This window comes from Rattus norvegicus, chromosome 14 (assembly GCF_021556685.1).
Source record: "Rattus norvegicus strain SHRSP/BbbUtx chromosome 14, alternate assembly SHRSP_T2T, whole genome shotgun sequence".
Classification (NCBI taxonomy): domain Eukaryota; kingdom Metazoa; phylum Chordata; class Mammalia; order Rodentia; family Muridae; genus Rattus; species Rattus norvegicus.
Window position 1 is genome coordinate 40929428 of NC_141547.1, and position 13254 is coordinate 40942681.

General features: G+C 43.8%; 1 pseudogene; it reads left to right on the plus strand.

The window, feature by feature from the left end:
- Positions 1–1271: 1271 nt before the first annotated feature.
- On the plus strand, positions 1272–5075 carry LOC148001325 (DNA repair nuclease/redox regulator APEX1 pseudogene; annotated as a pseudogene).
- The last annotated feature ends 8179 nt before the right edge of the window (positions 5076–13254 follow it).

Here is a 13254-nt window from a genome sequence, read left to right on the forward strand (position 1 = left end):
ATCTTATGTACCGTACTGCAACTGTAAGGTCTTTGTCTTGAGCTGGCAGACCATGTATAAAAATGATACCCACGGAAACAGAACTCCGTGTGTGTGTGACTAAGACACCAGAACTGTGGACACTCTCAAAGGAAGGAAAGAAATCCTAATCATCATCATGTACACATGGTGAGTGCCATCTGGGTGACGCCGGTCCTGGGGTCAGCTGCAAGTAGAGAATCATGGACATGAACTCACAGTGGACCAGGAAGCTAGCAGGAGGCTATGAAGGCCCTGGTAAATGGGAAACGTTTAAGCTCAGATCCTCTCAGAAATGCTGTTAAGTGTGAGCTTACAAGAAAACATGAAGTCACTAGAGACTTTTTAAAAGGCCAAAGTGGTTGTCAGAAACAAATGTAATGTCAGCTATCCTGCTAGCACTAAAGACTTCTGACTATGAAACTGTATAGCACAGAGTACTAAAGAGCGGACACAAAGCCCAAGCAGCTTTCGTTTCTAAAAGGATGAAAAAGAGTAAGCAAGAAGAGGAAATCCTTTCAAATTTCCAGGCAAGAACAATGAAATAGATCTGTCAAAATCATAATTATTGAAATGTAAAATATTTTTTAAATGTTAAGCAGATTAGGCCAAATGGAGAGAGAAACAGTGAACTGGAAACTAGGTTTTAAAATAAACGTTAAAATATGGCACAGAGATATGAGGCATGAGCAGGTTTCAGAGATATTGAGGATGCACAGACCACATTATTAACATGAACCTATTTTAAGTTTCAGAAAGGAAAATCATAAATAATGGAGAGGCCGTATTTAAAGACATGAAGTCTGAAGGTTCTGGGGGAAATGGTGGAGGACGTTAGCCTACATGTATAAAAAGCATGTGTATCAAACAAAGGAGCCATACAGAAAGCCATACCTGTATACCTGCTAGTTCACTATGCAGAACACCAAGGAAAGAGTTTAGAAGGAACTCAAAAGTGGCAAGAGTGGAAAAATCTGCTAGCCAACCAAAAATGACCCACTCCTTCCAACACAGAAATCCAAGGAGAGTAGTGGGGGGGCCCTCCAGGACGCTGAGGGAAAGGAACCTGCGACGTAAAGTGATGGAACCATTAGGGCTTATTACTTAAGGATACGGATAAGGACCACACCCGTCACCCACGGTGGGACAGGTGGGCTCAATTCTCTGTGTCTGTACGGAGCTGCCTGTCTGCATTGAGTCCGGGAACACAGGTACTTCGGTTTTCCAGGTGCCAAGGAGCTTTCATTGCAGGAATGCCCAAGTCTGGGGAGAAGGGCGCAACAGCGGATCGAGAAGAGCCCACGTTGGAGCCAGAGACCAAGGAGAGTGAGACGGGAGCAAATGAAAATGAGAAAGAGAGAGCTGTGTCCTGCACGGGGAGCCTCCAGGTCAGAAAGCCTCACCCAGTGGCAAATCTGCCCCTCTCAAGATACGCTCCTGCAGTGGGAATGAACTTTGAGCCTGGATTAAGAAGAAAGGTTTAGATTAGGTAAAGCAGAAAGCCCCAGATACTTTGTGCCTCCAAGAGACCAAATGTTCAGAGAACAAGCTACCTGCTGACCTCACCCCTCAGAACTGGTCAGTTTGAGCAGACCAAGAAGTATACACTGATGTAGTTCTCCTTCCCCGCCAGTGCCTACTCAAAGTCTGGCTGGAAGCGTGCGATCGATCATGGCTGAAGGTGGCTGAACTGGACTCCTCCATGCTAGTGATAGCCTAGTTAACGGAGGCAGGCTGGGGTCTGGTAAAACTAGTGACCCTTGGCTTTAGCATGAAGCCTTCCGCAGTTTTGAGTGATCTGACCTCCCATCAGCCATTTTCTATTGTGGGAACCTTGATATGTATGGGTCGTGAAGAAATTGACCTTCACAACCCCAAAAGAAATGAGGAGCGCTGGCTTCACTCCCTCGGAGCTTCCCGGCTGTGGGAATTGCTCCAGGGCTGGCGGCCTCCAGCATCTCTACCCCAAAATGTTGGTTGGTGCCTAGAGTACTTTTTGTGTTCTCTCTCTCTCTCTCTCTCTCTCTCTCTCTCTCTCCCCCCCCCCCCGCAAGTGCAGGCTGCTCTTGCAGAAGACCCTAGTCCCCATCCTGGCTCCCCTGCCCAGTGCTTCACCGCATCCTGTAACTGCAGCTCCAGGGGCTGCCCTTCCCCTGGCTTCCTGAGCACCGGCATTCATCTGTGCATGTCCACATGCACACACACACACACACACACACACACACACACACCACACACACACCACACACACACACACACACCACACACACATACACACACATACCACACACACCGGACAGGTTCTTAAAAAGAAAACATCTTGCCTCTAACAATTAAAAAAACCCCTCAGTCTCCAGGAGGTCTATTGAATAATCTGACGGTGCTGGTTAATAACAGTTATGTGTGCTCGTAATTGTTTAAAGGACACATTCTGAGCATTATCACCAAAACACCAAAGACAGTAAGAAATGTTCCTGTTGGCTTGACCGAGTTTCTAATGTGTATATATTTCAAAACACCATGTCGTACACTGTCACTGAGCAAAATTTTACTTTCCAGTTAAAAAGAAATGATGGGTTATTTTTAAATGTATTCCAAACTTCCCTAAAACAGATTAAATATTTTAAACCCTGACCACATACTAGTTCATAAAATAAGCCTTAAAATATTACATATTTCTAATACTACCAAATAAATCACAGCCTACACATAAGAAAGTTTTCATAAAATTCAATGAATGTTACTTGGCTGTGGGTAATGGTTACCACGTAGAAAACTGCACTGGACCGGTGCCTTCTACCACATATATGAATCAAAAACACTAAAAAATACATAGTTGAAAAGCGGATCTGTAATTCATTTTCTCCTGCCTGAAGAAAGAGAGCAGTAAAGAAAAGAAGGCGGCCCAAGCTGGCGAGGATGCCCCAGCCCAGGCCGGCGAGCACGCTGCTGACAGGCTTGTTGGCCACAAATGCATGCGGCTTATGAATGGAATCGTCCTTGTCTACGGAATGATCTTAGCAGGATATATTTGGTCTGTTGAAATCCATCACAGTAGACAAATAAGGTTATGGACTTGGGGTGTATAGATGAAGAAACAAACATGAATCTCACACACCATGCTTCAAGTGCCTCTATCAAACTGTGGTCCACAGCACAGCAAACACGGCAAAATAGGGTCTCCACCTCAAAATTACATTATCCTTTAAGTTACTGGTAGATGTTAATACTGGGTAAGACCTGTAATTTGTGCATGTGTATGTGTGTCTGCCTGTCTGTCTGTCTGTCTGTCTGTCTCTGTGTGTGTGTGTGTGTGTGTGTGTGTGTTTCAAGCATCTGATCCCTTGTCTTTACTCAGACACTACAAGGAAAGTTAAAACAGAAAAATTTTCACAATGTAATTAGCCAATGGAGGATCCTTAACCTGCTGAATACATAATGTCCTTCGAGTTTTGGAAAATACCAAAAGAGAATTCATAATGGGACAAAAGCTATAACAAAACAAAACAAAAATTGTGCTCACTCTTAAAAGGAATTAGAAAAATTCAAATCAAAATTTGAGTGAGGATGGGGCTGGAGAGATGGCTCTCTGGTTAAGAGCACTGACTGCTCTTCCAGAAGTCCTGAGTTCAAATCCCAGCAACCACATGGTGGCTCACAACCATCTGTAATGAGATCTGATGCCCTCTTCTGTGTGTCTAAAAACAGCTACAGTGTACTTATATATAATACATAAATAAATCTTTTTTAAAAAAATTGAATGAGGGCCAGCAAGATGGCTCAGCAGGTAAAAATACTTGCCTGGCGCCATGAGCTGAATCTCTGAGACTCACACAAAGGTGGAGGAAGAGAACTGAAAAACCCCCTTAAAGACCCCCTGTCCTGTGACCTCCAACAAGGGCACTGTGACACATGCATACAACACAACACAACAACAACAATAATAACAATAATAAAGTTTTATTTACATTTATTTACTGATCCACTTATTTATAGTGTGTCTGTTCAGATCCCCAGAACCCACATAAAAGCCATGTAGGCTTGGCAGCTGCCAATCATCCCAGGGCTTAGGAGGCAGATACAGGGGCTCCCCAGAGCGGGCTGGCCGCCTGGATGAGTTGGAATCAGTGAGCTTCCGGTTCACCGAGAGTTCCTGCCTCATGAAACAGTGAAGAGCAATCTGTGAAGACTTCCCACACCAACTTTAGCCTCCACACACATGAACACCCACATGCCTCCACCCACCCATACACACACTTGCGTGCACACACATGCAGATACAGACCCAGAAACTGAAGACCATGTATTCTATTTTTCAATTTCAAGAAGTTGTAAACTAAGCAAAATTGAGTAAGATTTTATAGCTACATGCGTATTTGGTGAATACATCCTAAAAAGTGGGGAAGTCATAACACGATCCAGGACTCTAGTTATCAACATGTGCTATGTAGACTAAGAGGCCTCCAAAGATAATCATGTCCAAACCCCAGAACCTGTGCACATGTTTCTTTGCATGACAAATGGATTTGCAGATCCAATCAAGGATCTTGAGGGAAGGGTGGCTACCCTAGACTACATGGGTCAGCCCACCGCAGCCACAGGGGTCCTTATGGGAGGGGACAATGTTGTCATGGATATAGATGATGTTAGCAACAGAGGTCAGAGAAATTGGCAGTGCTCTGCTGCTGGCTTTGAAGATGGAGGAACAGTGAGCAACGGACAGATTCTGCATGAAAGAGAGGAAAAGCACAACACTGACTTCTATCCTAGAACCCCCAAAAGGAATGTGGATGGTGTCCCATTTCACACTTCTCCAGACTACAAAATAATAGAGTGTGGTGGGGGCCAATGAGTTTATCTTAATGTTTTTTAAATTTTGTTCAGTTTAGTTCAAGTTTCGACTCTTTGAGACACCATCTTGCTATGTGGCCCAGGTTGGCATTGAACTTTAAATGCTCCTGTCCTCTCTTTCTTGTACTGTTCTTTAAGCTACTGACTTCCTGGTGACATGTGACAGCAGCACCAGGAAAAGCACATGCGGTGAGGGGGAGACATAAGTGTGGGAGACTAAGGCTCCTTACAGGGGCAACTATGCTGCCTGCCATGCTCCTTCCTAAGTGGGATGGCCTTTCTTTGAATGTCAGCTTTACGGTCGTGCTTTTTAACGTACAAAAATCGTGTTTCATAAGTGGCAAGCGTACAGAAATTTTTCATATGCATGCACACAAAGGGCACATATAGAAAGGCATCGGGTTTGGAGAGAGAATAATGAGGTATGGCTTCCCCATATATCACATTTGATTGTTGTGAGGTTGTTTGTTTGTTTGTTTGTTTGTTTGTTTGTGGAGAAGGGTGTCACTGTGTAGTCCAGTCTGGACCTGAACTTTATTACTCTCATGCCTCAGCCTCCTGATACTGAGATCACAGCCACGTGCCAGTATACTTGGGTTCAGAGAGTGCAGTGGAACATTCCAGAAGAGAGATACAGCAGACAGAGAAGTCATCCGTGCAGGAAAGAAGCCCCGGGGGTGTCATCCTCTACTTGGCAACCGAGTCAGTGAGTGAGTGAGTGTGTGACACAGACACAGAGCACAGGCTCCTGACCAAGCCCTGGACTGGACTATTAATTAAAGGAGAAAACAGGCTCAGGGCACACTGCACTGACAGAAAGCTTACCCGATAAATGACTGGCCTTGGCTTTGATCCCCGGCATCACAAAATGAGCAACAACAAAAGCAGAAGAAACCTTTAAGGCAATCAGGGAGGGCACTCACTCGGTAGATATGATAGAAGGATGAGAGCCTATAATTCCAGCTCTCCAGAACCGAAGGCGGGGCTGTCACAGAAAAAGAGAAAGAAAGAAAGCATGAACCTGAGAGACTGTCAAATGTGCCATTTAACCACCCGTTGCTTTCCAGGTACACATTTTGAAGCTCATAGCAATATTAGCTTTGAGGCATTCACCACTAACCCCACGGACAAGGAATATATCAGACACATCAGAGTCTTGGACTCTTACCAACTAGCTGAAGAGGTCCAGGCTAGCCCTGTGGTCTCCTCCTGGAACCTCAGCCATCCAGCTCCAGGGAACCTTAGGTGTCGTCGCTTTCACAGCAAAGCTCGGTTTATGCACAAGCACACATTTACTCAACTGTATTTACCCCAGAGTGTATCCACACGCTAGAGATTCATGGTAAAAATTCGAATTTTTCATGATCAGGAAAAAATAAACAAACACAACTGCAGCCGCTGTCCTCCAGATGAAACACTGAATTTTGCATGCTGCTGTCAGAGACTCTTGGTGCCCACAGAAGCTGCTAGGCTGTGAACCCTCTCACGGCGATGTTCTCACACGTCCACATCTCTGACCTGCAGTGAAATAATGGAGACAGAGAATTCTGAAAATAACCACCAACTGTCCAGAAAACCGTTGTCACAAGATGATAGCGAGAACGCGGTTTACCTTTGACACCCCAGGGAGTATCCCACCCTTGGCATGTGACTGCCCACACTGCATGCTCCTTCCTCTGCTGTTCTAATACACGGTGTGCTTAGGGCAGCCCTTGTCCCTGACATCTGAGCACCCTGAAACTGCAGAGTGACACACTTGCCCACTCAAACACCATGCTCCAGTTCCAGGGCATGTAAAACAACAGTGCTGGGAAGTGATTCTCAGACAGGAGGAATGAGAGACCTGACTTCCCAGTGGATGGATGGATGGATGAATGGATAGATAGACAGATAGACAGACAGACAGATAGACAGACAGATAGAAATATTGAGATAGATATAGATGATATAGAAAGAGAGGTGAGATAGATAAATATATGATTAGATAAATATAGATGATTAGATAAACAGAGAGATGATACTGATATTGATACAGAGATATAGATGATAAAGAATTAGCAATACAGATGATATAGATAATATATGATATAGAGATATAAATATATAGAGAATTCCATACAGTGTTTCCTGATCATTAGCATCCCCAGCCCCTCCTAGGTTCACCTCTCCTCCCACCCACAAACATTTCAGTAACAAGAACCTGTGGCTATTTCTCCCTTCGCTCACTTAAGGATTTCAGTGTAAATAAATACAGAGAAACATAACTTTAAAACTCAAGTACAAAATTTAACAAACCAACTCTAAATTTTGAAGTAGCAAAGTATATTCCTGGAGGATCTCTATTTATCTGCCACCAGCACTTGAAAGTAGGAGTTGGAAGTCACATTGCCAATGTCTCTGCATGCGCTCATCTGGAAACAGCATGGCGCCATCTGTTGGTGAGTTCATGTTTACTGCTAGTCTCTTTCAAGGCTGGTGTGAGATTTTCTTTCATCCCATTGTATTAGAAACTCACTTCCTTTAGAGAGATTACTGTAGTGTGGTCATGATTAGAAGATGGTGGTGAAGGCCAATCAAGATTTGATGCAGGAAGACTGACGTTTATGCTTTATCCCCATGCTTCAGCATTTTACCGAAATCGCTTTGATTGCTTATAATTCTTTATTTTAGAGATCTGTGTACTTCCTGTTACTTATTTCAATAAACATATTTGTAAATCTAGTCACAAAGATACTGCTGGCTAAAACAAACACAAGAACTACTTTAGACTCATTAGATATCAGCAAGATGATTTATTTAGGTCAAAAGTTCAATAAAGAACAAAAAATAGAAACAAAATACTTTTCCCGTTGAATTAAAACAAATCCTTCCTGTGCGCCCCATTCCCTAACAGCTCCACTCTGCTCCTGTCCAAGGCAATGTTTCTTGTCTATAATTGGTGTTCTAAACCTTACTTGAATTCCTTTCTGTGTCTCTGACTCCAGCCCAAATACACACTAAAACCAACAAGCCACCCATAGCCTCCAGAGTATTAAATCTACCATTTCCTGTCACTAGGACCCTCCCCCTTCCCTTCTGCAGGCCAACTCCCTCTGGCTGAGGGAGGTGTTTTGTTTTTGTTTTGTTTTGTTTTTGACATGATTGCCACTTCACTCTCCTGGTTGCCTCCCCACAAAGCCATCGATTTGGATGCATTGCAGCGCCATCCCTACTGCCGAGTCCTCGCTGAACACACCTTCGGTATGCCCTTTCCTACATACATGCTCCCCTAGTTAACCAAGGGCTTTCCCCAGGCAGTGTCTGGGAGTCTGCTTTATGCTTGGCTCATCTGGCTTCTGCTCTAGGGAGTAATGTAAGGTTTATTCACTCAGCGTGCCCTCTCCTGCACAGAAACCAAGACCTAGCATGTGAAATCACACATGAATTATTGAATTAATAATTATCCATCAATAATTATTAACGAGTGTCTGAGCATGTGTGTGCACGAGTGTCTGAGCATGTGTGTGTGTGTGCACACAAGTGTCTGAGCATGTGTGCATGTGTGTGTGTGTCTGTGTATGTGTGTGTATGTGTATATGTGTGTGTATGTGTGTGTGAATATCTGAGCATGTGTGTGTGTGTGAGTATCTGAGCATGTGTGTTTGTGTGTGTGAGTGTCTGAGCATGTGTGTGTATGTGTATGATATGCATAGTATTTGAACACTTGGGTGGGTATCCAAGCTTGTGAGCTGACCAACAGAGGATGTCTGATGTCCTGCTCTGTCACAACCTTATTCATTTAAGACAGGGTCTCTCAGCAAACCGGAAGCGAAGTGGGCCACCCACAAACCCCAGCCATCCTCCTGTTTCTACCTCACCCCCACCCATGGGGCTGGGGTTACAAATGCACATGGTCATACCCAGCATGTGGACCTGGGATCCGAACTTAAGTCCCCAGGCTTGCCTAATAAATGCTCTTATCCACTGGGCCATCACTCCAGTCTCATGTTCATCCACTAACACAGTTGTTCACTTAGAGACAGCAAGCATGTCATGTAAGCGAGGATGGCCTTGAACTAGCTCTCTAGCTGAAGGTGACCTTGATCTCCCGATCCTCTGGCCAACCCCTCCAGAATGGTAGGACTACAGATTGTACCACCATGCCCAGCTGACAGAGGGCAAGCCAGAGGAACTGAATGTCAAGCCTCAGCAGTTACGTAAATGCTGGTCAGACACGGGGTCTGTCTGTAACCCCAGAGCTCAAGAGGAAGAAAGGAAGTCCCTAGGTCACATTGGCTAACTAGACTATTCAGGAAGCTCTAAGTTCAAGAGGCAGACCCTGTCTCAATAGGCAAGGTGGTGAGCACTCAGTACAAATACAGACATGCTATGTTCATGTGATACACACATGTGCATGTGAATGTGTATGCACACATATACATGCCACTTGCATGCTTCAAAGAGGGAGTTGAAAAGAGCACCCAGAATTAAACAAACACATAGGAGGCCATGTACAAAAAGCAATTAAAAATGTATCTGTTTCTGAGGGAAGGTTCTCAGTACAAACAACAGAATCTTCTTTCGGCTCATCTTGTTTAACTAGCTAAATTAAATTTAGAACGAACCACTGCAGTGTAAAGAGAGCTGAATGCTTAGGCCACCACCCCTGTCATCCAGGCAGACCTGCTTCCGTAGCCCTGAAAGTAAGGCAGCTCCCTGTCCACGAACACCGTCTCTGGGTCCCCTTTTCACTTTCACAAATGAATGTAGTCCAGCCCAAGTGGGGGGTGGGGGTGCACACCTTTAATTCCAGACTCTGGAGGCAGACGCAGGTGAATCTCTGTGAGTTCAAGGCCAGTACAGAGCAAGTTCCAGGACATCTAGGACTAAACAGAGAAACCCTGACTAGAAAAGCAAAAACAAAAAAGAGGAAAAAGAACAAAGAAAGGAAACGGTGCAGGGCCAGGTGAAATTCTCTGTGATTGCACAAATGCTGTCGATATTTTCACTTTCCGAATAGAAGAGGGAGAAGATGTGTTTACATGAGAAGTGCTTAAGATAATACTCATCTACTTCCGACATGTAATTTATTTTCATTCAAATTATTTTTTTCCTAGTCTCTGCCCCCAGGCATTCATTAAAAAAATAATAGGTGGGTAGAAATGGCTTGACCTGCGATATTTTATGTCAGTGATCCATATAAAATACTATTTCATGTAAAAATCATCTCAGAGCTGGGGGCTTCCTCTTGCTTCAGCACCTGTAGTTCCAGAAGGTGCCATGTGTCTACTGGGGAAGAGAAGTTATAAGGGCCTTGCCCAGCATAACAATATCAGCCTGCCAGGCAAGAGATTGTCCTCTCAGATGAGTCTAGGCTGAGTCAGATTGACAATTGAAACAAATTGGAACAGCGCATATGGATACAGATTTTGTAGATGTGATTAGGGATTGTGTTAGTCCGTTTGAACTACTGTTACAAAATACCTTAGACTGGGTAGATTATATAGCAATATTTATTTCTCACAGTCTGGGAGTCAGGAAGTTCAAGATGGTGCCACTAGAAATCACAGTGCCTGGTGAAATCTCTTTTTCTGGTTTGTAGATGATCCCTACTTGATGTATCTTCAAATAATTGAAAGAAAGTCCTGTTCTTTCTTTTTGTATTAAGGACTCCATTCCCCCATGTTGTAGTAAATACTTAAGTCTACCCCACCTTTGATCATTCAGTTCCCATACAAAAGGCACATAAGTTTTATATTTATAATAAGCCTTAATTAGCATGAGATCTGGGCAGATATCTATGCTCTAAGCTATTAATTTCTACTTTCCTATTAAGAACTCCGAGTCATGGGGCTGGGGATTTAGCTCAGTGGTAGAGCGCTTGCCTAGCAAGCGCAAGGCCCTGGGTTCGGTCCCCAGCTCCGGAAAAAAAAAAGAAAAAGAAAAAAAAAAAAAAAAGAACTCCGAGTCATAACTTGCCATGTTTCATCTGGGCTGTTCTTAACTCTAATTGGCCAGCCCTCCTGGCCATGTTTTCAAGATTCCTACCCCCTGGTGCCTTCTCCTCTCTCCATCTTCTGTCCTCATGATCCTCCTCCAACCCCAAGCCCAGGAACCAAAACCCCGCCTATCTCACTTCTGCCCAGCTATAGGCTGTAGGCGTCATTCTCCACCAATCAGGGATAACTTGGAGGAGGGAGATTGCACAACAGCACTTGGGTCTGCATGAGGATTCTTTCATCCCTGAGGGCAATCAGGCCTTTGGGACCAGTATGACACATAGCAAAAGACCAAACCTCAACTACCCCCAGAAGGCCACTTTCATGGCCTTACCTAACCCTGATTATTTCCCAAATCCCTCACTTCCAAATACCTTCACAGAGGTGAGTCAGAACCTACGAAGCTAGGATGACACAAACATCCAGTGCATAGCCCTCCCTCCTCCCTCCTCCCTCTTTCCCTCCTCCCTCCTCCCTCTTTCCCTCCTCCCTCCTCCCTCTTTCCCTCCCTTCTCCTTTCTGTACCTAGATGGAAATCTCTAAGCTACTGCTCCAGTGCCTGTCTGTCCACTTCCTACCATGATGATAATGGATTCATCTGACACTGTGAGCAAGCCCCCACTTAAATGCTTTCTTTTATAAGAGTTGCCATGGTCTTTGTGTCTCTCTGTGGCAATAGGACACTAAGACATCCCTTGAGCTTCCAGAAAGGGGACCATGGATTCAACCAGTAAAACTGACTTCAGATTTCTGACCTTGAGAACTATAACCTAACATTTCTGTTGGTTTAAACCTCCAGTTCACAGTAAACTGTCACAGAAACCACAAGAAACAAATGCAGGCAGGACTGGATGAGGCCACAAGCTGAGAGGTGTCACGATCCAAGAAATGAGTCAGTAGTGACAGTACTCAGGGAACACTGGACAGACAAAGTTCACAGCTGAACATGGTGCTCAGGGAGAGAGAGATATTCCCTCTACCTAAATACTCTCAGAGTTTCTAAATATTAGCAAGACCAGTGACTTTAACTCTAATTATCAGAAAGCTGGATACAACATGCTAGTTTTTAATGAGTTTCCATATTTACCCTCTATGAAATACAAACAAACCATATAAACTGAAATATGTTAAAAAATAGCAAGTTTAAATTTCATGTATACATTTCTTCTCAACTAAAAGGCAATTTACCCAAAACACACAAGCATCAACAACATCTGTGTATATCTTCAGTAACATATTAAGTGATGGTGATGTTCTATTTAACCAAAAATGTACTTATGCATTCAAAATTATCATTCACATGGCTTTGGACAAAAACCACATTTTTTTCCAGTGGAAATCACCCTAATGTGTTTTAAAATATGTAAACATGCCCTAAATACATCAGAGTGGTATTTGTGAAATATCACACATGTTCAAAGTTTACCCTGGCGATTATGATGTACAGCTTTTAAATTATATGACTCTCTAAACACATACACATAAACACACACACACACACACACACACACACAAACACACACTACAGAAATTCAGAGTTCAGATTTGAATCTATAGTGTTTGCATGATTCCTTATTTGGACAGTTAAGACACTGGGGATTTTAATTAATTTTCCAGAAATAAAACAAGCAAATTTTGGTGTTGGCAACGTTGGTACAGATTCTACTTTCCACCATCTGAACTCCAGGAACTGAGTAGATTGCTTTTTTTTCAGATGCCTGAGGCTTACATGCAGAACTTAGAGGGAGTAGGCTTGGAAACCATTCCGGTCATTCACAAAGTCGATTCCTGGAAGGAGCACCCTTCCTTCAGTCACAGTGGCATCGAGTTCAAGGCAGAGTCATTCTTATCTACCGCGCTCCTATTGCTTACAATCAGTGTTCTCCGTTATCTTCGATCTCCCCTCTTCCTACTCTGAATGAATTGCCAATATTTGTTCCTCTCTGAAGACTGACCTCCTGGACGAGGCAACATGGCAGCATGGAGTCTAGTTAAGTCTATGAACCCCGAAGCCACCTGGACGTCATGCAAGACTCGCTTATGTTCTTGCTAGCATTTTGGACTTTGGTAGGATACTCGCTGTGCTATAATCTTATTTTTGTGTGTGTGTACACGTGATGGGCCTTTAGACCCACATGAGTGTTCGGAGGTCAGAGAATGACTTTACAAAGTTGGTTCTCGCCTTCATGTTTATGTGAGTTCTGTGAATCAATCCCAGGATACCAGGTTTATAAGGCAAGCACCTTTACCCTCCGGCCCTTTCACAAGCCCAAGGCTCAACATTTTATCTGGGATGTTTGAAATATAGAGGACCTTTACTCTACATTGCTGTAATGCTTAATAAGTCATTAGCACCAATTAGGCTTGGAGCCCAAGGGAAAGGAGCCAACTGAACTGGATACTCAGT